A 26,314-nucleotide genomic window follows, 5' to 3' on the forward strand; every position below is an offset into this window, starting at 1 on the left:
AAAAAGCAAATGAAATTCATTATTTTACGTACTTCTCTATCAAACCACCTGGCTTAATAACACATGCATCTCAACCACTCTCGGTTTAGGGACAGAATTGCCCTGATCCTGACCAGGAAGAAATGAGGTGCAGGGCAGCAGCTGCTGAGCCTCCAGCTCAGGGCAGCACTCGGCCTCCTCCTCAGCAGTGGTCAGGGAGGGGGCACCATGCAGCAGCCCGAGGGCAAAATGGGGAAAGACCAGCCACCAGTGGAGGTAAGAGGTAACACATTTCTAAAAGTTAGTTAAGATAGCTTTGTGTTCTAACTGAACTTACGGTACAAAGAGTAAGAGACGTATTAAGAATTGTTGTTTGTCTTAGCATTTATTTGTTTCCCTTTATTGCATTGTCTCAAATGGCAATTTCAAAGGCAAAATGCCATTCTACATTAAAACCTTGGTCACCCAACAGTCCAAACTCTTCCCTGGGGTGACTTTCATAGAGTTGTGCTAGGAATTAATTTGATTGAATAGAGACAGGTTAAAAATATAATCATCAACAACACAACAGAACAAGAACAACAAAAGGAAAACACAAAAATAACCAAAGGTCTGAGGTCTGTTACCTCACAGTCATACCTTTCTGCAACTCCTCCAAGATCTACCCTTCCTTGGGAGTGGTTTGGCAAGTTGAGACCCGGTAGGAAGGTGATGCTCCCTGCCCCGAGAAGGGCCTTCTGTTTGTTTCGGCAGTGGCCGGTTCATTTGCCTTGTAGGTGAGTTCACCAAGTGAAAGTTGAGCCGTGTTTCCCTTTAATTTCCATAGGTCTGTATGGATATGAGCTTATTCCTTTATTTTGTTTGAAAAAGCAATAGCCCTGCCATCTGAGTCTGAAGTGTAACTACTACCAGGTCCCGTCAGGCAATCCCCGTTATCCCTGGGGCACAGGGATGGGAGTGGAGGGGAAGGAGCTCACAGCTCCTCGCCAGAGACACGAGCTACAAGCAGCAACCTTCCCACTCAGGCAAATACCAGGCTGGATGGAGGGCAAGGGTGCAGGTGAAAAAAAAAAAAAAAAAAAAAAAAAAGCTTCATTTCTCAAGCATTTTTTTCCTTAAGATTTTGTTGGTGGGCGGATTGTTCCAGGTGAAGAGGCTTGCCTCCCCTACGACTGAGCCAAGCCAACCAAGCAACGTGCCAAGGCAAATAGGAAGGCATTTATCTCATAGCTGAAGCTTTCCTAAACACCACAGGAACTCAAGAACTTTTTCCTCACAGTCATTGAAGAACAATTTGTCTGCAAACAGAAATAAACCAAGTAATTGTTGCAGAATTCCCTTCCCAATTCCTACGTAGCCGTAGTTTCGGTAAATGTGATCTTCACAACGAGCTCATGGAACCACCTGATGGGAACAGTCCCCAGGATGTTTCACCACACCAAGGAAGCATGTATTTTATTTGTGTCATCCCAACAGACCGCTGTCTAACCTGTGAAAGACACATAAAGACTTTATAGCTCTGATTCACTGTTCTACAGCAAGAAAGTGCCCCTCCCCACTCCACCCCCCTTTTTTTCCCCCTTTTTTTGACAGCCTGGAGCGGCTGCCACTTGGGGTTTTGGAGGTTTTGCCTTTGACCACAGCATGTGGGAAGAACAGTGGGGCATTAGAATCTAAAAGCGTAGAATAACATGGCTTAAACTCTTTTAGGTGTGTAATGCACATCGGGGAAAAGAATTATTTAAAGCAGGGTAAGAAGTTGGCTGTTTGTTATTTCAATGATCACAAGAAAATCTTTGGTTTCTGTAAAGAACGAATGCTCCAGCACAGTTAATACAAGGGCTGGTGAACACTGCAAGAATGAATGTTGCTTTCTGTAAATATTACAGCTTCTTCTAGCAGCATGAGGTAGTTCATCTGTCTTTCATCCCTGCAGAGGCACTTTAACGTAATACATGCTAAAAGGTCAAATTTGCTCATTTGTTTGCCATTATGTAGGGCCTTGCAGTTCTTTTGTTTTGTAAATGCAACAGTCTAAATAACTCATAAGAGCAGAGACGCCAGCTGTCGGTGCCACAGCCAGGTAAGTCCTGATTCATGACAGCCTTCTCTTGCTGGAAGACCACAAAGGATGTAGCAGCGTGCTGACTGTGCTGCGCTGCGGTATGTGCTGGAGGCTCGTTGGCATTTCAGAACACATCTGGCAGCTGAAGACAAGAATAGAGTAGGCAGAGAAACAATATTGATCAAAGAGAGTTTTGCACTTGACATAACCTGGAAAGTGCACCTTAGGTGCCTAATTAGGATTTAACCATGCAGAAATTATATTGGAAAAAAAATTACTGACAGCATATCTAAAAATAGGAAGACTGCACCTCTTGTAGGAGCAAGTTTGGGGCTGTCAGGCATAGCACAAATCAATGAGGTGATACCATAGGCTGCTGGTGTATCAGAAGAGCTGCTGTTACTCACTGCCTCCTGTGGAACCTGACAGCATAGATTTGGGTGTCAGCTGGTCCCGAAGATACCTCAGAATAACTGGGAGAATGTAAAGGAAAAGGTAATTTCCAGCTGCCAGGATCGATTAACACAGTTGGACTGCAAGCTTGCAGCAACTGTAATAGCATCCAGGTTTTGTCAAGTTTGTGTCTATTTGCATACAGATTTGACAATGTAATTGTCTACTGACATAAGGCACGTTGAAAGAAAGGTAGTCAATTCAAAGAAAAGAGTTCTTACAATCTGCTACTGTATTTCAGTAGAAATGAGGCTGTGCCATTTTGCAGCAGCAGTTGACTTTATTCATAGAGCATACCTGGCCAACCACAAGTCTTGGAGCCAAAATTAGACTGTTGCTTGCAACGCAGACCCAAAATAAACCCACTGAACTGAGGGAAGCACAGCTCTCTGATAAGTCAGCACCTAGCAGTGTTTTACATAAAAAAGAATAATTTCCAAGTGAGGTAAGCATGAAGAAAATGAATGCAAGCATTGTACTCTTCACACTTTTTATTTATATTTTTTTTTCCAGCAGACTGTAAGAACTGCTGAGGTTGGACTTGATGATCTTGAGGTCTCTTCCAACCTAGACAATTCTGTGATTCTGTGAACTGCTCACATTTTACTAGCTGCCCCATTACACATTGGTATGCCACATAAATGCAGGACTCGGACTTCAGGCCGGCAGCCCACCCCTGCTGGCAGCAGCAGCAAGGTGCTCTTTAATACTGACTGCAGTGGAATTGGGATTTATGGCCATCATGACTGCGTCTGAAAAATTTCCTCTGCTTGCCTGCCCTACTTTTCTGTTTTGTTTTAATTTTAAAGCCTCAGCATCAGGCTGATTTTGAAGGCATTTAGCAGCAAAGGAATTGTGTTTGATTGGAAAATACGGTGGGGGAGAGAAAAACAATTTGGAGCTTGATAGTTAATTGTTTTTCATGAAATTCTGTCCTAAGTTATGTTGTCTGTTAGAATTGGAACATTAGTCCAAGATAAAGTGAAAAGAAACAGGTCAATAATCATATTTTGGAAAGATTAGCAAATCTGGGAATACAAAACTTATTTCTGTTTCATTTAAGGCTTCCTGATACAGTATCAAAAATTCACCCACCAAAAATAACAAACCAAACCATCAGCAAAAACAAACAGACAAGAAAACAGCATCCCTTCTGGTAAGTGTCTTGGGGCCCTTGTTTTGTTACACACAGTGGTGGTAAGCAGTGCTCCCATGACTCCTGGACGGTTTCTTAGGCCCGGTGGGAAGGTGGCAGTGAGGTGGTGCTCGCAGCAGCAGACCTGGCAGGAATGCCAGCGCTGTCCTGGCCCTGCCGAGGCCAGCGGAGCTGCCTGAGGCTGGCTGTGAAGCAGGGCAGAGTCCTCGGGTGGCAGTGTGTTTCCTGGAGAGGGCAGAAGTAAATTGCTTTAAGAAGCTGTGCCAAGTGCCGCTGGCAACGGCTTTCCACAGATAAAGTGGTGAGAGCCAAATTTAAAGATGAATTAGATGCTTTGGACCCATCTCTTACTTAAAAGTAATGACCCATCTGTGTCTTGGCAACACCTTGATGAGCATTTTGACTGGTTACATGATGAAGATGCTAACGGTAACATAAACCAGCAGAATCTCTTACAGCAGAGTACTGGAGATAGTGTCTTTTGCTGTTTTCCCCCTTCATTTTAAATATCACTCCCGTCCCGTCACACTAGAGATGTCAAATAAATGACAGGCAGGAGTTGAAAAGAAAATCTAAAGCCAGACTAGGAATAAGTGTTAATTAAAACAGGATTTGGAATAATCATGAAGTTCTCCTTTCATATCCGTTACGTCTAAAACTTCATCTAAGACCCATTTTGGTTTGATTTACATGGCTCCTCGTAATGGTTCTGGTGGATATTGTGCTGTGAGAAAGTGTCTGAAAGGCAATCTATCTGCAATAAGGCTTTGTCACTTGTCTTAAGTCACTGAGTGCTCTGCTGCACTGCCATCGCTATCCTGAGCTCACAAATGTGACATTAACATATGTATGCTGAAAATTATGGCTTATGACTTGGAAATAAGCCATAATAATAACTTGTCTGTGTTATACAATACCCATCTATTGACAGTCAGGGGAATGAAAGCTACTGATGCACCCCAAAACACATTTCTTTTCCTTTGAATTAGCTAGTAGTTTTCAGAAGTGGTTGACACTCTTTACTTTTAGCAAAAAGAACCACATTAATATTTACAGTATTGCTCATGAGAACGTATCTAATTGGGTGCTGAGTAGCAATTGATACAAAATTGATGTGATTTTTAAGCTTGTACATAGATATCTAGAGAGATACAGCTATTTTGGAGTGATGTGCAGGTGTATGCATAGCTATCTGTGTGTGTGTATGATACCTCCAAGACTCATTCCTAGTCTCTCAATATTTAATAGGAGTTATGCAATTTCACATCAGCCTTGAAGTTTCCTTTGATCTGAGAGAGTTGCTGCTACTTGTTGCAAATTATTTTGGAAGCTCTGTGAGCTATGCATATCAAGCTATGATAACTCCTGTTTTTTTAATATCATTAAAATGTTTAAGCCCTCAAGATCTGTTAAGCCGGTGTTTTGGTTTCTGCAAATTAAATCCCCTTGAAAAAGCTAATTTAGCAACTGAAGCAGATCATCATAGAAAGCATTAAGACCATAAGCAGTAATAACAAACAATAATGTTAAAATGTAGTCACTGGTTTCCCTTGTGATTTGTTTTGTTTTACAGTTTCTGCATAACATTGTCTACCCAAGACAAACAACCTCACAAAGGGCAGATTTACCTCCTTGCTGGCATCTGCTATGGCAGCAGCAATGATGGAGAAGACAAAATGGTTGTCCACTGACGGTGCCTCAGTGACTGGTGCTGGATGGAGTTCCTGGCAAGCTGCTTCTGGTGGGAACCAATTTGTTTGCTTGCTTGCTTGTTTGTTTTGTTTACCACCTCCCAGTATGGGCTTCAAGTGGAGGTCCAAAACCAAAATATAGTGACTAAATTTGGTATCTATAGTTCATCTTTAGTTTTATAGCTACTGCTGTAGTTTAATAGCAAGCTGGGAGCTAGAATATAAATACTGTCATTTGCTACCTGAAACACACATACCTTGATAGAGTAATTTACTTCTACAGGACTATAGTTGGATATATTCTTTTAAAAATAAGTGAACTGATTGAATGATTCCCTGTCTCCTTGTAGGAAAGTCTCACAGTACCAGTTTTGGGTTGAACAATGTGCTCCAGCGAGCAACACCCCACCACAGACATGACTGGAGTGAGAAGCTTTACCAAGGTAGGAAAAAAAAACAAACAACCCTTTTACCTAGGTTAGGAAGGGAGGGGAGACTTCAGTACCTAAGTCTCATTCTACCGGGGGTTTAGCCAGAAAAGGAGGAGGGACCAACCAAACAAATATGAAGCACGGGAAACAGCATTTCCTTATCAAAATATTGAGGATTTGTGGGAAAAATACTGCAGATTTTCACCGCAGAATTTTACAAGAAAATTCTCCAAAGTGTTTATTGGGTGGAGTTAGCAGATTACATCTTTTGGTGTTTTCAGTACTGGGAGGACTGAAACGAAGGCATGTGAGATTCATGGCAGTTAAAATTCCTGCAGTATAAACAAACCCATCCAATCTGCAAGCATTTCAGTTTGCTTTGTTTTGTTTTCAAAATTGTTGGTGCTATCCAAAACATTGCATTGGAGGATAACGACACTGCCATTCATCTACTTCAGGCATACCGATCACAGCAAATGGGAAAATTTGCAATTTTTAGGATTGTTAACATTTTTTCTGGGCTTCCCTAATTTTGTGCAGAGTCAAGGTGTGGGTGTTTATAAAATAGTAGCGACATTAAGATGCAACACGTAACTTTTTCTGTAATACAAACCCTGTACATTGTGCCTGAATGACAGAAATCAGGGGAATGAAACCAATGGCTTCTCTTTTTTAAAACAGTCCCTCACTGGTGATTCTGGGGAATTCATAACTCCCAAGCATAGACCATTAAAAAAAAAAATAAGACAAACATATTTTAGGTGGGTTCTACCATGAACACTTAGGTTATTTTCATTCTGATTTTCTCAATTTAAAAATTACAACATTGTCTTTCAAACATATCTGAGATCCCAGGCTTGTTTGTGTTGGATTTTGCTCTTGCTCTTGGGGAGAGTTTTGGCCCCCTGTTTCAGCTGCTTTGGAGTGCTGCTTTGGGGTCTGGTGCAAGTGATTTTTACTGCCACAGGAAAGGAAAGCATATTTGTTTAGCGAACTGTGATGGAGAACAGACTCACTGTTTCCTGATTTCTGAAATACAAATTCAAACAACACAGATTTGTCCTTGGCCCAGGGATGTGTGACAGCAAGCTAAACTTAAGGTAAGTGAAGGCAAACGTAACTGATCCCAAATATCAGCTGTCTGTTGTATGTGCAGCACTTTGGAAATTCATATCTATCTGGATATGTATATAAAAAAATAAAAACTTATATAAAAATAAAAATTGTGAACTCTGCTTCAACATAACACAATTCTAAAAACGCTCATTTGGGGTTTTAAAAAACCCCACGTGTAATTCTGAAATTAGGCTTTTTTCCACTTGTTTTCCTGTTACCCTTCTTCTGTTAAACTGCCTGTTAAATGATGCCTGTTAAACTAACAATGTCCTCAATTGTAATGACTGCTTTGCTGAAAAGGAAAAATTTTCTCCATCTACTTGTGAAGGGGACTCAGTTGTCACTCGGTGGTGCAGTCATCTCTCTTTGCAGCCCCTTTATTCTGGTGGTTAGTACCCAGCATCTCGTCATCACATTTTATTGTATTCCGGTGCACTCCGTGGATCCCACATTAAGAGGTGTGGCTGTAGCCTTTTTAAAGATTCTAAATTTTCATTATATTGTAAAAAATTGCAGACATTTTACAGCATTTTAATGCAGGCTTAATTGGGTGTGCAAAATACAAGTGTAATTACAGTTGTGGAAGAAGCTCTACACAAATAGTTTGGCTATTTAGAGGCATAATTATCCATATTGCATTCACAAGAATAGTAACTATATATGTAAATCAGTCAAAATGCTTTCTAAATAGCCTATTCTAGTCATCCTAACCTTTTGCGTTACATAACCACAATGAAGAACCTCGAGAATAGCATCTACAAATGCAGCTTTCTTTGCTGAGTCTTTCTGTGGGAAACTGAGAAAAAGCATACTACCTTCTTGGGTTTAAAAAATAAAATAAAACAACAATTAAAAAAAAAAAGCCTGAAAATGCAGCAGTGCCTTTTGCGTTACAAGAGCTGGAACATCAAGAAGGTCCTCTGAGACCACAGGAGCTCCTGTTCAGATGCAGGTCTGAGGTGGCGGCACAGGACTGACCAAGCCTGAGGGGAGGAAGCTATGGGACGAATGTGCTGAGTAACATGGGGCAATGAAAGCTTTAGATCCATTCAGTTTTCCTGAAATGATGAAAAACGCATGTTTTTACTCATCCTGTACTGTACTGCTGTGAGAGCAGAACTCCTCCGTGCACAAAGATCTAAGATTTACTGATGAAAATGGAAGTTTTACAGCATTTTAGAGAACATAGGTACAGACGGAAGCCTATTTGACATACAAATAATGATTTTTTTCATTTTTTTCACTGATGTTCCTGTTTCTGTATTTTACACTTTTATCATATTCTGGAGTAGTTCTGGAAAGCGTCTTTACCATGTTTCCTGCAGCTTTTTGCAAACCAACACTTTTAAAGTAAGGTTTTATAATCCAAGCAGAAGAGAATACCAGTCTGGTGATGGCTGGGGATAAATTCTTTGCTGCAGTGAAGGCAGCGAGGTTCTATTCACAATTGTCATGAAATTGAAACATTGCTTCAGATTTATTTTAGTTGTTTCAAGTCTTCATATTGGGTCAAATTTATATCTCATATGCAAGCATTCCAGCTTAAGAATCCCCCTTGGAACCAGAATTTTCCTGTTCAGACCCATCACTGGAATAAATTCATTGATAAATTAGCTTGTGTTCTGCAAATGCTGACATAACCATGCTCTAATGCACAGCAGTAGGTAGAGCAGAGCATCTCTCTCACTTTCTTACTGTCTGATTAATATTCTGAATAATGCAGGTTTCTATCTATGGCCTTTTCTTGTCAATTTGTTTCTTGTTAATATTCCCAGTCAAACCACCTTCCTTGCTTCTACATTCTACTTTTACATTTGAGCTCAAAATGAGAAATATGCCTTTTTTAAAAACACAAAATTATTACACAATACATTAAGGACAGTACCTGCTTTTTAGGAGGGCTAGAAAAAAATTGTCAATTCTGAGCTGAAGCTTTTTTTTGTTGTTGTTGTTTTTTTTTTGTCCCCCCCTTCCCCCCCCAAAAAAGCCCACAAACAAGGAAAATCCCAGCAACAACTAACTGCCCTTTCTGTTCCCCCCAGAACTTCACGTTTCACAAAATGGTTCTGTTTTCATTAGAAAATGTTTTACTTGCATCCGAAATGGAGCAGCTTTTAGGTGTCTCCCTATATTTTTAACTTAAAATACTTCAAACTAACCCCAAACCCAAAGCAGCGGCTAAAGTACTCTTTTTCTCAGTTTCAAGCCATTTTTTAAAAAAAGCCATTTTTTTAAAGCCATTATTTAAAAAAAAAAAAAAATCACTTATCAGATAATCATTTTTTGAAATAAGTTAAAAGTCTGTTTACCATCAAAAAAAAAATAACATTTTCTATCCAACTCAATTTATGAATTGACATAGTAACAATAACGTAACACAGAAGCCTGTGTAAGTATAACCATCTGCCCTGATACTTTTAAATTATTAATGGAATTTATTAAAACTTCAAGCACTATTTATAGGTGTACTCCAGATTTAATATACAGGCTAGCAAGATGATGAGATAGTTGATGGCATTTTTTATTTTTTGTAAGATTTTTTTTGATTTTTTGCATGTTTTAAGAAGAAATTCCCAAAGACTTCATTATTTTTCTTAAAGTTTCCCACTCTGCAGGTTCTTTTTTCTGTTTGAGTTTTTGAATCTTTTTTAAGTTTAAGGCATAGCCCACTTACCTTAGCAGAATACATCCCTTTTGTCTAAGCCAAATTATATCTTTGTGTACAAGTACACAATTCAAAAAAATTGCACTACTTTTAAACTTATAACTCTTTGAAAGGTCTTAACCAAAGAATATAATTCAAATACAATTTCCACCAAAGGACCTAATTAAAAATATGCATTTATTAACATGGCTTGACCAGCTTCAACCAGGGGACTGTGGGTATTCAGCTGAGGGTGGGGAATGCGCAGGTGTTTGTGTGCCACTTGTTTGCTCAATGAGACCCCAGCTTGCATGTTAAGACATAAACAGACAATTAAGCCTGGAAGAGGAAATTTTGGCACAGTGGAAATTTCTTTACTGGTAAAAAAACAAACTGCTTTTTACCTCCAAATACATATAACGATGGCAATAAAGAAGTTAGAATAGTCATGCAATCTATTACTCTGAAATCATCACTTATTTGCCACTAATGGAGTCATTGTGCTGCTCTCTGGCTGTATGCAACAAAGCGCACGGTATCGCAGCTGCATAAAGGAGCCGTGTTTTCTGTTTGTATAAGCCTTAGCTATAACATTCAATTATCAAACAATACTAAAAATAGGAGGAAAAGAACATTCCTGCCTATAATATTCATTGGTTAAATCAGAGGATGTGGTGACTGCAAATTTTAAGAACACTTTGAATGTATCTATTTTTTTATTTTCTGTAGGCCTTTGTTTTGAATATATCTTTTTTTTTTTTTTTTTAATGTTTATTTTCTGTGGGCCTTATTCTGATATTCCAGTGATGTAAATTCACTGATTGCATTAGGCAGATTTATAATAAAAATAGTGCAATTAGATGAAGGCCCAATAGCCAAAGAAGTGTTAAAATCTTCAGAGAATGACTAAATGATCCATTATGTTTTGGCAACTGCAAACTCATTTCCTACCTGCTGTTCGTTTTGTGGTCGCTATGAACCAATTATTTCAGATAATGTGGGAAACAGTCCATTTATGAGAATCCATCAAGAAATCATTATTCCACTAGAAGCAGTGTGCTTTTTTAAACAGAATTGGAGAGTATGGATTCAAAAATATTTTCTCACTCAGGGCAGGGGTGATAAGGAGGAAGGGGCTGGGCTGGAGGGCTAGAGCCATGTTCTCTGGAGTTTTTACTGAGCAGTTTTCTCATCTGAAATGCACCAGATGAGGGTATATGTAGTACAGGATACAGCAATTTATTCCATCTCCAGGCACAGGGTATGGCAGCAATGTCAGGAGCCTGAAAGTGCAGCAGCTCTGGCTGTTACATCTGATACATGTATTTATTTATCTGGCTATATTTAATGTCTATGCATATTTATCAAGCTTCAAACTGCCTCACTGCCCTGCACCAGGCATATACTCTTTGTTAATGCTACATGCTGGAAAAAAACAATACATAAAAAGTTATATAAATTAAAGCTCCCATTAGTTGCTACTTAAAGAAGGCTCAGCATGTTCCTACAAAAATCTGAGACAATCTCATTATGCTATTTCTCTTTTTTTTTTGCTGTAGCTTCATGATGCCTCTGCCAGAGGTTGGTCGTGGCTCCCTTGCGTTAAGCTCAATATGAGCATGGCAAATGAGGATTTTTCCCAGTATCGTCACCAAAGGCATAAACAAGCGAGGAAGCAAACCCCAAGCTTATATGTGGGCCTTAGTTTGCCCATGACAGACATCCTGTTTGACCTGTGCATCTTTCCTTCGGGAGCACAGCAAAGCTTGTGGATGGCAGAAAAGCCAAAAGCCCGTGTTAAAGGTGCACCTGTGTTATGCAAAACCAGTGAGAGTGACAAGGCTTGTCCAGTGCTCTCGGCATTTGTTCCTTTGTGCTGCTGGCTTTCTTTCTCTCAGGCTTTAATGTAAGGAACTGCATGCTGTAATACTGAAAATGCTTTCCCTACTTTACCCAGGATCTGTTGCTTCAATGGGCCAATTCTCCATAGGCTCCCCTCTCACACTTGCAGCAAAGACAAGGTTTGCCCCAGGCTGACTTGCCAGGGTGGATCTGGTACCTTCCCACTCTCAAACGAGTGCGTACAGTGAATAATTACTGACCTTTTTTTCCCCATACCTCAGTGCAGGGATGAATACACCGGGTTGCCTCCTGGAGGAACTCCTTTCTAAACTACACTAACCCATGACCAGAATAAATGATTACAGACCTCTCTGTGCCACTGAGGGCTTTAATCAGTACAAAGTGGCACTGCCAGAAGCCTTCCTGATGGTAAATCAAGGCAATGCAGCAACTCAGTCTTTCACTGCCGCTGTTATTAAATGAAAGCTCACTGGGATTTTTTTAGGTTACTGCTTCCTGATTCTGCAATTTGAGCAGCTGGAGGAACCAGCTGTGCCCTGGGGCAGTGGCTGAAGGGAGCATAGCAGCTGACCTCTGGATGTGTGCAGGGTGTCAGGTGCCGCACACAGACCACTGTGGTTTTGAGGCCTAGGGACTTAACATGGTTAGGGGTCTGCCTCATGCTAGCACAAACCCTAAATAAAAGTAAGTGACCTGTAAAGCCTCAACGGAGTCACATGGGAAACCAAATAATTATACAGTAAGAAACAGGTTGGCATACCTTTTTTCTAGAGAAATCGACTGTTCGGCATAAATAGCTGTAATGCTACTCAAAATGGGATTATGTTGTCCACTCTTCTGGAAGAAATGCAGCAGCAAAGCAAGAAAATGAAAAATTCAGTGATGACTGCACATCTTCCCCAAAGCGTTATCTCAGAAAGGGCAACACATAAGCCCCTAAAGGCTCTTTTTGTGCAAGAAAAGAGGGACTGCCGTGCGGCTGGGGAAAACAGGGTTCTTCACCTACCCTTGCGCTGATCAGAAAGATCAAACCCTAGTACCTGGAACGCTGCGTTCCTTGTACATTTGTTTTTCCTTCTTGTAAATTGGTTCTTTGGACAGAAGAAAAGAAGATGGATCTATGTGCTTTCTTTTGCTTATATCTATCATTTGCTCTTTACTATTTTTAGAAAAAAATATTCTAAATTCCTTTATATTGGATACTTTGAGCTGTATCTTGCTTGCATCAGATACTAGAAAATCCTATCCTAAAAATGCTCTACCCATTCCACAGCAAGTTACTGTGGATAACTCAGCTGTAATTTGGCATGAACTTGGAGGCCCAGCATGGCTTGGGCCAGGAGCCCCTGCAGGGGGTGTGTGGTGCCAGGGGGGCACTGACACCCAGGCAGGGCCGTCAGTGCCCTCCAAGCCCCGGCACCACCCCAGTTACACCATGCTTTCCTCAGACACCAAACCCAATTCTTGTTGGGGACACCCAGCTGAATCCACAGATTTCACACATCTACTCAGCTGCAACAAGAGATGTATACACAAGTAAAACAAGAAATTAAACTTGGCTTAGGACAGTTCACCTTCCCCTTTACTTATTTTTGTTTTAGATAAAATAAATGTAAACCTCCTTACTTACCTTAGTGTTCTTCACAAAAACTTCATTTTCTGTGGATATGAATTATTTTTTTTCCAAAAAAGCTCCTTTATGAAAAGGTTTAAAGAACACAATTACTGTGGAAGAAACCCTACAGAACGTGAATACCAGTTTTGTGCAGATTAAGAGACAGTATTTCCTGAAGAAATAAGCTACAGTTCCAAATACAGTGGATTTTGGTGCTTTTTTTTTCTCTATTTCAGAGTACCGCTAACAACTTTTCTATCTGCAGACGCGGGTAAGGAAACCAAGAGCAGCAGGGCTTGCGTGTCACCAGCACTCTGTGATGCATTCAGCACAAGATTTATAGCACTTGCAAGCCGTAAATGTGGCCTAGGTCAGCAACAAAAATTTTCCAACCTCTCCATTGAGAGAAAAACTCCCTATTGAGCTTTGTGAACAAGTGAACAGTCCTTGTTTGCAGCCCCTCAGAAAGAAGTGCTCTACAAGTAGAATATATTGCAGAAATGTCATGCAAATGCTAAAAGGGACCACGAGACAGATGGTTCAAGACTTCTTTTGGAGTTGGCCAGACCATCTTTAACAAGAAAACATTTTTCTGAAGGCTGGAGTGTTTCACTCAACATTCCCCAGTTTTCTTGATTCCAGGCTGCTTTGATGTAGCAGGTTACAGGAGAGTTTCCTGGTGCTCTCTGCAAAGCAGTTCTAGCTCAGGTCTCTGCCCTATTCTGGGTTGTGCATCTCATCTTGGGCCACCTTCTTGTGGCAAGACTGAGACTCTGCTCAGCACCCCGATCACTGCAGCAGAAAGGCTGTGGCAAGTCAGATCCCCACATTAATTCCTCCCACACTTATCTACCATTGCTTGACCCAAAGAGCTCTTCCGAAATCAAGGCACTGCCACTGCCACCTGAGAGCCGGCCTTAAACCATTCCTTTTCAGCCCAACACAGAACAGAGCCACGGAAGAAAAAAGGTCAGTTTTGGTTCTAGTTTGTAATCTCCAGGCAAATGCTGGATGTTTCCCCCTTTCCATGATGCAAGCTGTTATTTTTGTCAGGCTGTGGAAGAGCTAAATTCGCTTGCTGGCAGGGCAAGGTCAGTAACATAATTTCCCTGGACATCTTAACCCCAAACTGTTACCTGGAGCACACCGCGGAGCTGTTACGACATCTGGAGCAAAAATGCATTCACCTCAGGCCTGTCGCAGCGTTCAGCCTGGCAGTGTCCTCACCAGCTGGTTCCTTCCAGCTGGCTGCCCTTTCCCTGCAGAACAAGCTAGCCTTATTGCTGAGAGGCAGACGTATGGGTTGGGTATTGCACTGACATGTCCAAAAGCAAGGGCAGAAACTTTCCATAAATGCTTCAGGTCATCACTCAGGATGAGCAGAAGGGAACAAACTTTATTTTGAAAGAAGTCCAGAAAAGATGGCACAGCTCACACTGCTTCAGCGGTGAGGTAGCTCATACTGGGCTCCTCTGAATATGTGATGCGTGCCCAGCTCACCTAAATACTGCCATCTGGGGAGAAAATACTACTCTCAGTCTGTTTGGGCCTCGCAGTGGAGGTACCAGCGTCTCTTCATCTCTGCGACCTGAATGCAATGACCTGTTAAGCCAGTGGTATAAAGCAATCTCTGAATTTGGCCTTTCCCGTGAGGACTTCATATGCTAGTGTCTTTTTATTTCAGGAACAACACTGTTCATAAATCAGTTCTCTCCTAGAGGACTTGGGGAAAATACAATATTATCTCAATTAAACAAAAGTGTTTTTCTGCAGATCTATCACTCCAAATGGAACAGACTGACAGCCACATCAATGTACGTCCTGTAATTCAGAAAATGCATTCAAAAATGTTTCATCTAGATTAAAACCCTATTCCTCCTGCCAGCGTCATTTTCAATTTATGGCTGGGGAAAAGCAGGGGGCTGCAACTAGCTATTACTGATTAGTCACCCATGTTCTTTTCTCTTTGTTTATCTCACACCAACAACGTTGGGTATCTGATCCAAACGCTTGCTGGAATGCTACACAAAATGTTGGTGCATTGATAAATGCCTGTTTTTTTAACTTCTGGGCAAGTCAGTCTAGTACAAAGATGGGTGACGGAAAGGCTAACCATATATAACATGATTTCAGAGAGCAGGTGGATGGATAATTCGCAACACAGATTGTAAACCCTTGTGCCATTTTAATGTGTCATTATAGTAATGGGAGATTTATGCTAGCAATACTTGCAGGTTTTTGCCAAAAGCACACATTGCCTAGATTGAGGCTATTGATGTAGTGCTCTCATCATTTAAGGTGCATTAGAGACACTATAAGAAGAGAAATGTGGAGAGGGACATTGGGATGCTATTAGTGAGTTGCATATGAAATTAAATGGGAAATGAGCAAAACTCCATCTCATCGTAGCACAAAACTTCTGTCTCTGCATGAAAATAAAATCATTCTTATTCCACTTGTAAGCCATATGCTGGTAATTTGCACAGCACTGAGTGGTATTATTCATTCAACGTGGCTAATATTATTTATAGCATTTTGAAAAAAGCCTATTTAATTGCCCATAGGTAGCATAATCTCTCTAGTAAATATCTCCCAAATGGAGACCTGGACAACACGAACTGTGCAGTACTCTGCTGATGGCCCATGCTATAAAGGTCCCTGTAGTCTGTATATGGATATGCGAGGATTTGGAGTCCAACCACATTTCAGATGGGGTGAGATGAAAGTTCACGCATTAGACAGTAACAGTATAGTTGGCTGGAAAGTTATGGTTTTTATCAGAGGGAACCATGCCATATGTGTCTGATTTAAAAAAAAAAAATATCCAAACCTAAATCCTAAACAGACAAATGAAGCTAAAAAGTTTTGAGTTTTTTACAAAGCAAACAAACAAACAAACAAAGTCCACCAGATAGGAAGAAAGAGAAAGAAGGAAAAAGGAAAGAAGAAAAAAAAAAGGAAAAGGAAAAAGGCAAGAGCAAAACCTGTTACTTGGCCAAATACTGCAGCCCTATACGTCCCAGTATCACTCCAGTCCTATAATAGAGACACGTCTCCAGTTACCTGTATGATATTTTCAAACAACCTCAGAGGAGCACATGCTCTTAGCTACAGGTAGGCAAGAGTCATTTTGCGTTATATTGTCTTTTTTTACACTGTATTCATGCACATTATTTTCTCACAAATTAGCAAAGCCACAGAATTACTGGGAGAGGTTGTGCAAAGTACTTTTCCCTGAGCAGTGAGTAGTTTCAGTAACGTATCTGTCAAATGAGAGGCATTTCCTCTTGCGTAGTGCTGCACAAAAAGAGGTTCAAGGAGAGAATAAGACAGAAAAAAAAAGCTTGCTGTTTGTATCATAAGCATTACTTTCCCCCAACAAAAGCAGAACTTTGGCAAAAGTCAAATCCACCCGAGAGAGCTGGTGTTAGAGTAATAAAGGCAAATTTTGCAAAGGAAAATTTGGATCCTGGCCTAAACAAGTTGAATATGAGTTTTAAAGGTACATTGTAAGTCATCTGATGGATGGTCCAGTGAGAGCAAGAACAACCTGGCTGCTTTGGCTCTGAATTTGGCTCTGGAGAGCTGGGTTTCGTTCACAGCTCAGTCACAGGCTAAAATATTGGACAGATGTGTGCCCTATTTTCCCTTCTGTAACAAGGGATTATTTCTTCAGTACTTCACACTGGTGAGAAGACAGAATCCATTAACCTCTGTGTGTTCTCACATACTCTGATCACAAAGGTCATATATAAATTACCCTGTAAGAGTAACTAGTTGTTTTCGTGGGTTAGTGTAAGTGTTAACACACCATGGAATATTGGACTTAAAATCAGCAGCTGGTGAGAAATTCAGAAAATCCCCCCTTTCCTTCCCAAGCCCCGCCATTAAACATTTGCTTGTTTGCATTTGATTATGTCACAAAATTTTGCATTGCAGTTTTAAGTCCCGATCCATAGTTCTCTTTAATTACAATTCATTGTGATTTTGATCGCTCTCAATTCCTGCAGACATTTTGCTACCTGTCAACAAACACAACAGAAAAGGACTTTTGAAACTATGCATCAAGTCTGCAGGTGTCAGAAAGCAGCCGAAGCACTGAAGTGGGAGGCGTGCGGCACAGTTAGAGGGGGGCATTTGCACACTGAAGTACACGGAGATATTGATCCAGAAATCCCGCAAGCATCAGTTTTGGCAGCAGCTCCTCTACATAGGTGTTTAAGCAGGTTAGACAGATAGTCTCCTGGCAAGTGGAGGGCGGTACTGAGACTCAGGCTAAAATTTATTCAACACTAACAGGTGAACCTGAGTTTCTACCTGCCAGTTTCTCACCAGTCTCCTTTTTAAATACAAAGAGTTGAAATCCAAAACTCTTAATCTAATTAAACATCGAGCTTTTGTGGACTCGTCTGTATCTCTGCTGTACTTTTTACAGTTAGGCAATTTCTGTGAATGGGTCAAATTAAAATATGAAGCAGCATGCAGTGTGTCCAAACATGAAACAGAAGTATCTGCACATGTTTTTTTTGTGTGTGTGTGTTTTGTTGTTGTTGCTGTTTTGTTCTTTGCTTGTTTGTTTTTCAAGTACCACAGGGAGAAAAGGCAAGAAAAGTGCTTAAAAAATGTTATTAAACACTTTTATTCTAATAATGATATCCTGTGTGGGAGTAACCATGTATTTTGCTGTGCTCTTTTCTGGCTCCCAGCAATGACCTCCTTCCAATTTCCCAATTCTGCCTTTCTGAAAAAGAATGGTCCTTGAGTATGTTTCTGCTCATTGCTATGGCTCGTGCCCAGAGAGCAGAGGCTATTACAAACTCCGGTTGTCTGTGGAGGCTTACACTGAATCAAACAAAATCATACCTTTTTTGCGTTAAAATATCAACCTTTGTTAAAGATAAACATGACACTGCTTCCCAAACCCTGGAGAAGCTCTGAAGACATTCTGAGAGTTGCATGGGGAATCTGAAAAGATGTACATGGGAAATTGCCTTTACAGCTGTAGAGATGAAGCATACACATTCAGTTTTCCACGTAACTGCAGCTTGCAGTGAAACAGCCCTGTGTTGTTGTCCCAATCTCATTGTAACTATTACCCACGCTCCTCCTGATGCTCCATATTAACCTGCAGTACATTTAGGTACAGACATTTAGATTTTCAAGCACATTATTTTCCAGTTTAAACCAATGAAGTCTCTAACCTGAATTACTACTGTTGCTCCTTATGATTTTTAATGTCTTACAGTTATTTTTTTTTTCTGATAGCACCAGTCACAACATTGCCCATCATGGGATAAGACAATTCCATTTTTATTAAAAAGAAAATATTTAAAGATGTCATGCAAAGATTGAAATGATGTATGCAAAAAGCTGAACATCCCAACATCTATTGTTTCTTAAAAGCATGTGAGTTTTTGATGCTTCAGTTACAGTGATTTAATGCTTGGAAGTAGAGGGACTGATGAAGATGCCAGCCCAGAGCCTAGCTCTAGGGTTTGCTGTAACCAGAACAGTGAGGAAAGTACTTTTCTACTTTTTTTTCTTTTTTTTTTTCTTTTTTTTTGGCTGCTTTTGGTCTCTATTGGGATGGGGTGCGGAGATATTTTTAACCAAAAACCCTTTTGCTGTGAATAACTACTGAACTAACACAATTTAGTCATCATTCCCTATACAGCAGTTACCCAGGGGGAAAACAAAATAAATATTTAAAAGCCCACACAGGAAGGAAGGCAAATGAATGAAGTGTCCCAGCTGTAGGTCCTGCAGCATTTGTACTTGGGCTGTGTGTCTCATGCACCAGTGCTGGTGCTTGGCCATCAGTCCTGTTTGCCTCAAACCAGGAAGTGTTAGCAAAAAAATACATGGGACAGGGATTTGTTACAAGGTTCTCGCTGGCCTTAAAATATTTTCATCCCAACTAAGTACCTGCTGTCCACGTGAACAAGTAAAATTCTCAATGAAATGCAGACCACACAGTAGAAGTTGTGAAAGAAACTGGATTCACTGGATTATGATGCCACGTGTTGATTATACGTGTTGATTATTGCAACCTGCTGATTTCCCTCCACCTGCACAAGCCTTAAAATTCATGCTGTCCTTCATGGTCACATTACCATGATGGCACTGCCATTTTGGACATAGAAATGGATTTGCTACCTGAGTCAAAGCTTAAGCCACACTCTTTTATAAATCTAGATACAAAAAAAAAAAAAAAAAAAAAAAAAAAAAAAAAAAAAAAAGCTTCAAAATGACTTTGTTGGTAGGTTACTTCAATTTTTTCTTCACACTGATAGCAGAAATACTCAATGGCAGATCTAGTCGAAATGCATAAATACAACATTTCTCAACATTTCTCAGTACTGCTCACTGAGAATATACAGTGAATATTTTGAAACTAATTCCCCTTGCTGTTTTCTTGATTCATGAATCTTAACATATTGGGCACTAGCTACTAAATCCCAGTCTCTTTAAAATTCAGCAGGAGTTTTTATTATTGACCTCGGTAAAGCTGGGATTTCAATTGCATTTTAGGGAGGTCACCAGTTCCATATTTAAAGTCAACTGGAGTTGGACTACACTGTCCCAGAGCAGCTGAACTGCTGAGCTGCCTTCAGTTTGTGCTAGCCTGAACGACAGCTCATGTTTTCAGATAGGTCTCCAGCCCACACAAATTACAGCTTCTCCATAGCTTGTATATGAACAGCTTTCAGATCTTGGTTTTGGTAAGCATTATGGAATGAGATGCAGATTTGATCCTATCCCTGACTTTTTTTTTCCTTTACTTTGGTCACAGCTCTATGCATAATTTTTAGAGAGACTCAAATTGATGACCTTCAAATGAGGTACCCAAATGAGGTTACACAGCTGAGACTGATTACTTTTCTCGTCAGGATACCTGTCATGGTAGTTTTGGTGATCTCTAGACATCTATTTCTCTACTTGTTTTCCAAATAGGAGAAATGGACCACACAACAGAATGATAAAGGAAGTTAAATTAAAAAAAAAATAAAAAGAGAGAGAAGCATGAGGTGTTTTACTACAAAATACCTTGGATCTGAGCAACATGCTGATGAATTTAGACAACCATCTTATCCTGCACCTTGTGATGATGGTTCAAACTGAACTGAAGGTTGAAAGTGAATCTTCCAGATTTTGTGAGAGGTCTACTTGACTGAACTTTTTTCCTGATGAACTGTTGGGGAGCAGAGCATCCACTACTGGAAATGTACTCTTCATCTGATAATAACAATCAATAGCTAGTGAGAGCACTCAGATAAAGAAAGAGCCTAAAGCTGGTCTCATGCTGGCACAGCGTACAGCCAGACAAAAAGCTAGCCTGAACCTGAGGAGTACAGACACCGCTGAAAACAGCACACACACAGGGCCATCAGCTAAAAAGGATTTTTTCCCCCCCTAAGTCCTCCCAGGCTCAAAACCAGCTCAACTGAAAAGTGAAATTATATAGAGTAGCTCAAATTCTGCTGTCCCATCCAGAATAGCAAAAGACAATACTGGGAAGAAACAGAATGATCACTTTAGCAACACAAGTTATGAAGCAATTGAACCCTCCCTCTGCTCTGCATGCAGATATCGATACTCGAAGAAGAATAAATGTAACTGAATGTGGTGGTATGGTCTGTCCTGGAGGTTTATTTCCATGGTCCCACTGAGCCTCTGGGGACATATTAAGGAGTAATGGCAGATGCATACATTTGACTTGCTGCAATGATTCCAGTAGCTGGAGAGATGTGTAAGGACTGCAAGAGTCAATTCTGTAATGGTAAGGCGCAGTTGACTAAACTGGATAGTTCTGGGAACTAAGCTTGTTTATATGATTTTAAGTGGTTTTAAAAATTCAATATTAGCAGGTAATAGTTATACAGTTATGAGTTCAATTAACAATCTGGACAGCTTTTTTAGTACAGACTGCTTAAATCTAAATAAAATGATTGAATCCTATTTGTTCCAACACCCATACACAATTCTTTTTTTCTTTTTTTTTTTTAAACTACTTTTGCAAAGCCACTTATTTTAAATATCTGACTTCTATACACACTGATACTCCTCTCAGGAGACTAACTAGAAGAAAAATAAGCAGTGACATTACTCTTACAGTGGATCCAATCTCTGAACTCAGTGCAGTGCTGCCAGTATTTTTGGCAGAGAACTCCAAAAAGATAGTGCCTGAAGCTGCGGAGCCAAGAGGTGAAGAGAGCAGCAGGTGTTGCAGCAGAGCTGACCTGCTCTCAGGAGGCAATCCACTTTGAGGACACCCACTGGCTCAGGCTGGTGATAACTGAAAATGCGAAGTGCCTAAATCGTGTAACCTGATGTGGTGCCAGGAGATTAATAGATATGATGACATAGATCTGCTGCTCCCTGTCGCTGTGACTCTATCACAAAGTACAAATTCATCTAAACCAGAACTGCAGTGCAGTCATCAATATTCTGAGGTGTTTTCAGAGCTGAGTATTTATTTCAGAGACTTTCCCCTCCCGAACAGGGTATTGGTTCCCTGGTCCTTTTTAGAAATTAGCTAAGTTCCATCCCAAGCAAAGAACTTATCCCCAAACCTTTATTAACCTCATAGGAAAATATTAATCAGTGTCTTCTGCAAGCTACTATGCACTCACTCTGTCATTTCTCTAGTAGCCTTCTAGAAAATATTGGAAGGCACATCCACACATATCCTTCAAAACTCAAACCTGCTGTTTGATTAAAAGAAGAAAAAAAACAGGAGTTTGCAGAGAAAGAAAGAACATCTTTGTTTGTTGACAGCAATAAAATGTAACTTGTCACCAGAGTTGATATGCTGTATTAATGGCTCTTTTGTGAAACCACAGAGCTGAATGTTATAAATATTGATGTGATCACACTGCTTCTGGAAGTGTGTGATAGATGATTTTTTTAACATGAATACAGAATTGTCTTCAGTGTTTCTACAACTTGGAATTCCAATATCCTCTTTTAATTGGAAGCCATTGCGCTCACCACCAGGAACAATTTATGCTGCTGATCCTGCAGACAGAGAAGGGAAAAATATTCCTACCTACATCTGATAGCCCCAGCTGTCAGCATCTGTAAGGAACAAAACTGAGGGACAGATCTCCGAATGAGCTGCGGTGCTTCTGTGTGTTGTTGGGCTTCTTTACTTTTTGGTATATAAATGTCCTGATGCTCACAGTGCCAGCTTGGTTGCCGTGGTTACTTGTGAGCCAGCCTCTCCTGCTGTCTGAGGAGCCTGGGTCTCCTCTGTACTGGATCTGCCCACATGGGCCTTGCCTTAAACAGCTCAGCAGAGACCAGGGGATTAAATATCACAAATCAGCATCTGACCCTCAATATGCATTTATGGGGAAAAGGATGTAACAACGTTCCTAATTCTTCTACAGAGATGAAAAAAAGTATCACCTTACCCTCACCAGGCTTTAAAAAATGCTTAAAAATTCCTTCTACATGACAAATGTTCAATTCTTTTGGGGAAGGTGAGGCCAGAGAGACTGTGTTTGATATAAATGCTCAAGTTTCCCTTAAGAGCTCCCAAACCAATGTACCACTTCATGTGCACTGCAAACTGCTGCTCCCATATTCAGGGAGCTCAAGCTGGTTCTATCCCAGCACACACTGTAGGGTGACAGGGAAGTGAGGCTTGCTGAAAAAGTGCATGCGCCAAAAGAAAGTCAATTTAAATCCAGGAGAGACAGAGCTGAAAAGGTAATGCATGTGAACAACTAGCACCTGCTGCTGCCATAAAGGGACTAAATTAAAAAATAACGAACATTAATTTTAGATAGCATCTAAAGCAATATGGGATTTCAACGCCCTATTGTGCAGAGACTGCATTAGGAAAGAGTAAGAGACTCCTTTTCCTACAGTCCTGTACAGGCACAAGCCTCTCTAAAGTCAGTGGCACTGTCACAAGCCAAAAAAAACCACACCCCAAAACCAAACCAAACCAAACAACAACAGAAAACCCTTATTCAACTTCAAACATTTGAAGAATAGGAGAAGAACAGGAGGAAAGAAACAATTTTCTCCTCAGTTTGCAGATCGGAACCATGGCACAGATAGCTGGTCGTGACTCACCTTTTTTTCTAACAAGCCCTTCTGCTGAACAGCGCAGTGAGCGCTCAGAATTGGATGGCAGGGATAGAGACGTATGGCATCATCCAGCAGAACTGCAGCGTGGTGGCTCCGGTATCAACTACAGGTCCACAGAATGCCCTGATGTGAATTGCATTAGTCCTGTCACTGATGAAAAACAAAGAAAATAAATAAATAAATAAATAAGCCAAGGAGGTGAATATGAGAACTAATTCTACAGGAAATTCTAAAAAAAACATGAGCAGTTTTGGCCTGTCCAACTGTACGGTATCACAGCAGACTGTGAAGGTCACAACCAATTTGGGGGTCTATGATTACTGCTTTTAAACAGATAAACTCTAGCTTATAATTCAGCCAGGGTAACATACACTGTTTTGAAAAGATAAAAAGCACAATGATAAAAAGGAGTCTTCCATTTGTGAGATGCCATTTCCCAGCTTGCAAGTGGGACACTGAAAGATGAACTGATTTGGTCAGGTTCATAGGGGAATTTGTAACAGGGCTGGAGACTGAGACCACAACACCTGCTTGCTTCGCTGATATTTGAGCTGCAAGAGCGAATGCTCCAACTGACGTGACTTGTAAAAGAGCAGGGATAACAGATCTGTAGCATACAAGGAAAATAAAAGGCAAAATACGTTCCAAAGTATTTACAGCATAAGAAATGATAGCAACACATTTCAGGTGTTGATGGGCATTGGCTTTATATAGGGGCAACATAACTTCTCAGCAATCTGTATTAGGGAGTATGGCTATCAAAATTAACAGATGACACAGACTGAACAGGCTTGCTGTGCAAGGGGATTTAGCACCAAACAAAAGGAAAAATGCAGAACATTAAGCAAAAGTACTTAACAGACAGGAAAGACTGTATAAAATATTTTGGCTTTTCTACATTTAGGACAGAGGAATGTGCTCTGTCCTGAATGTAGAAAGTTAAGTACCAGCTACTTTTCATGCTTTAGCTATAATAACTCACATAATTTACATTTAATGCTAATATAATGCTATATACTAGAGATGGAGACTGTCATGGCATGAGAGAGGCATGGAAAACAAACATGTTCACAATAGAATTTGGAGATCGTGACCAAGATTAGGAACCGTGGTCTAAATGGTTTCACCTTAGTAACAAGAAACACTAGAAACTGGTGTCAAATGAAAGAGTCAGTATTGTAATTTCATTGATATCTAAAATATATTCTCAATTTAAGATACACTTTGAATAGCAGGAGGCAGAATCCAACCGTAGTTTAAATGGTAAAGTCAAGTTATTTTGTCTTCTCTGTGGATATTACGAAACGTTTGTTGCCTAAAGTGGGTGAATTTGTCTAAGAAGCTGTATAGTATAATACATATATAGTATACATGTATAATATAATATAGTATAATACATATAATATAAATGGCAAAGTCTTGCTTAACTACAAGACAAAGGTAAAAAAGTGGCATTTGCAGAATAGCAGCAGTAAAGAAAAAGGCACTCCGGGTCCAGAAAAATATGAGTTTTCTGAAATTCATCTTCAGGTAATATTATTGAAATCCATATTCAGGACTTAATCCCAGGATGCTGTTCTCCAAACGTTAGTGTAATGTAAGAATAAAAGACCAGAACTGTTAATAGGTGCATACTTTAAAGAAGAGTCTGCAGAGATGAAACAGATAAGTACAGAGGGGGAAAATGCCAGAAAACAAACTCCTTGACCTACTTCCCAAACAGAGAAAACAGGCACAAGGCAGTGTTTCAAAAATTCAGGAATATTCTAACACGGACTTACCTGCAGCTATCCTCCACCCAGCAGTTGAGCTCTGTGCAGTAAATCTTGGCAGTGTTGTATTGTTCATTTTTACAGTATTCAGATAAAGAAATTAATACATGTTATTCAGACAAAAGCCATGCCACACATTTACAGGAATGTTGTGGATTTGAGAACAGGGCACAGAAGTAAATAAACAGCATAGCCCCTGATGCTACCTCTGCAGCACAGCTCCACAGACCAACACATTTAACCAACGGCAGCAAGGACAGGAAGACAGATAAACGCATCTTTATTTCAAAATTTCTTCTGTCTTGCAGGCAGAAACAGCACCTAGGAGCTACAGTTAACTCTGAGAGGCGATCCCCATTGGCCCAGGATTTTATGACTTGGTTTGTCGGACTCGGAGATGTGGATTTTAATCAGATTCATGATAAGCGAGCACCAAGCTTACTGAGTGGTAAAGTAAAACAGCAGCTTTCAGAGCTGGAACCATTAATTCAGCTACGCCAAATTTATATGACATTTAAAACCTGAACGTTTGTTTCCCGTAGTTTATGAGTTTTGGGATAGCACGATCCTGGAAGATGTTCAGTAGGAGACAGCAGGCACAGTCCAGCAAGGCCTCTGTCATTCTGACTTCCAGTCCCTAAGCCAAGTGTTATTTCTTGTAAAATCCCCACAACTCTTCTTTCAGCCATTGCTTCCTTTGCTTTTCCTAAACCATGAAACGCAGATTTATTTAACAGTGCTACTTTCCAGCAGCTCTCCAGGCAGCTGAAAATGCCAGTCCAAACCACATGGGCTCCAGAGGAAGCCAAATCCAGCCTTACTGTGGTTTGGGTGGTTGCTCTAACAACTGCTCATTGCAGAGAAAGCTGGGCACCCCTCAATCTCCTACCATCCTACCCATTTTAAAAACAAAAACCAAAAAATTACACAAGTTTCTAAACAATGAGGCAGAACGCATTTTGAGTAATGTCGAGTAAGCTGGCAGAAGTGAGTGAGTGAGCAAGCATACAAACCGTGCGGGAAGGAGAGCTCAGATGGTTCCTCGTTCAGCCTCTTCAGCTTCAAAATTTATGGCTGTAGACCTCATAAAGATCCTTGTGGCCATCATTCTGTGCAAGTCTTGTTCAGTTCTGATTTATAGGTTGAGTAAATCCAAGCAAAACAGCAGTAAAAGGAATTTGTGGGATAATTTACAGCTTCAGTTTAGGTTAGGCTTTTTGGTAGTTATTTACTTTATACTTTAGATAAAGATTTGTGAGTAGCCAATTACCCAAGGCAGCATGAGTAGCTTTGACAGCTGAGTTCAATGCATGAGCTACCCTTAGAAAGTATTGCCTTATTTTCTGATAGAAAATGCTACAGTTAAATACAGAGGCCAGAGTCTTTATCTCCTGTGTTAAATGGGGAAAAAAAAAACAACATCAAGAT

General features: G+C 40.3%; 2 long non-coding RNA genes across 5 annotated transcripts in view; one reads left to right on the forward strand and one right to left on the reverse strand.

Annotated features, from left to right (window-relative positions):
• Nucleotides 1-1,114: 1,114 nt before the first annotated feature.
• LOC116487018 overlaps nucleotides 1,115-26,314 on the reverse strand; it is a 44,730-nt gene continuing 19,530 nt past the window's right edge. The window contains exons 4-6 of one of the 4 annotated variants that reach the window (XR_004253046.1): nucleotides 24,896-26,016; nucleotides 23,100-23,264; nucleotides 3,046-3,878 (exon numbers count right to left, since the gene is read on the reverse strand). This is a non-coding gene — a long non-coding RNA (uncharacterized LOC116487018). Of the gene's footprint in view, nucleotides 1,469-3,045; nucleotides 3,879-19,239; nucleotides 22,032-23,099; nucleotides 26,017-26,314 lie in introns of those variants that run through there. The other 3 variants (XR_004253045.1, XR_004253043.1, XR_004253044.1) reach the window with 3 other exon arrangements.
• Nucleotides 5,229-6,517, forward strand: LOC116487019. Its single transcript, XR_004253047.1, has 2 exons — nucleotides 5,229-5,394; nucleotides 5,695-6,517. It is a non-coding gene; the product is annotated as an uncharacterized LOC116487019 (long non-coding RNA).

This window comes from Aythya fuligula, chromosome 3 (genome assembly GCF_009819795.1).
Source record: "Aythya fuligula isolate bAytFul2 chromosome 3, bAytFul2.pri, whole genome shotgun sequence".
Classification (NCBI taxonomy): domain Eukaryota; kingdom Metazoa; phylum Chordata; class Aves; order Anseriformes; family Anatidae; genus Aythya; species Aythya fuligula.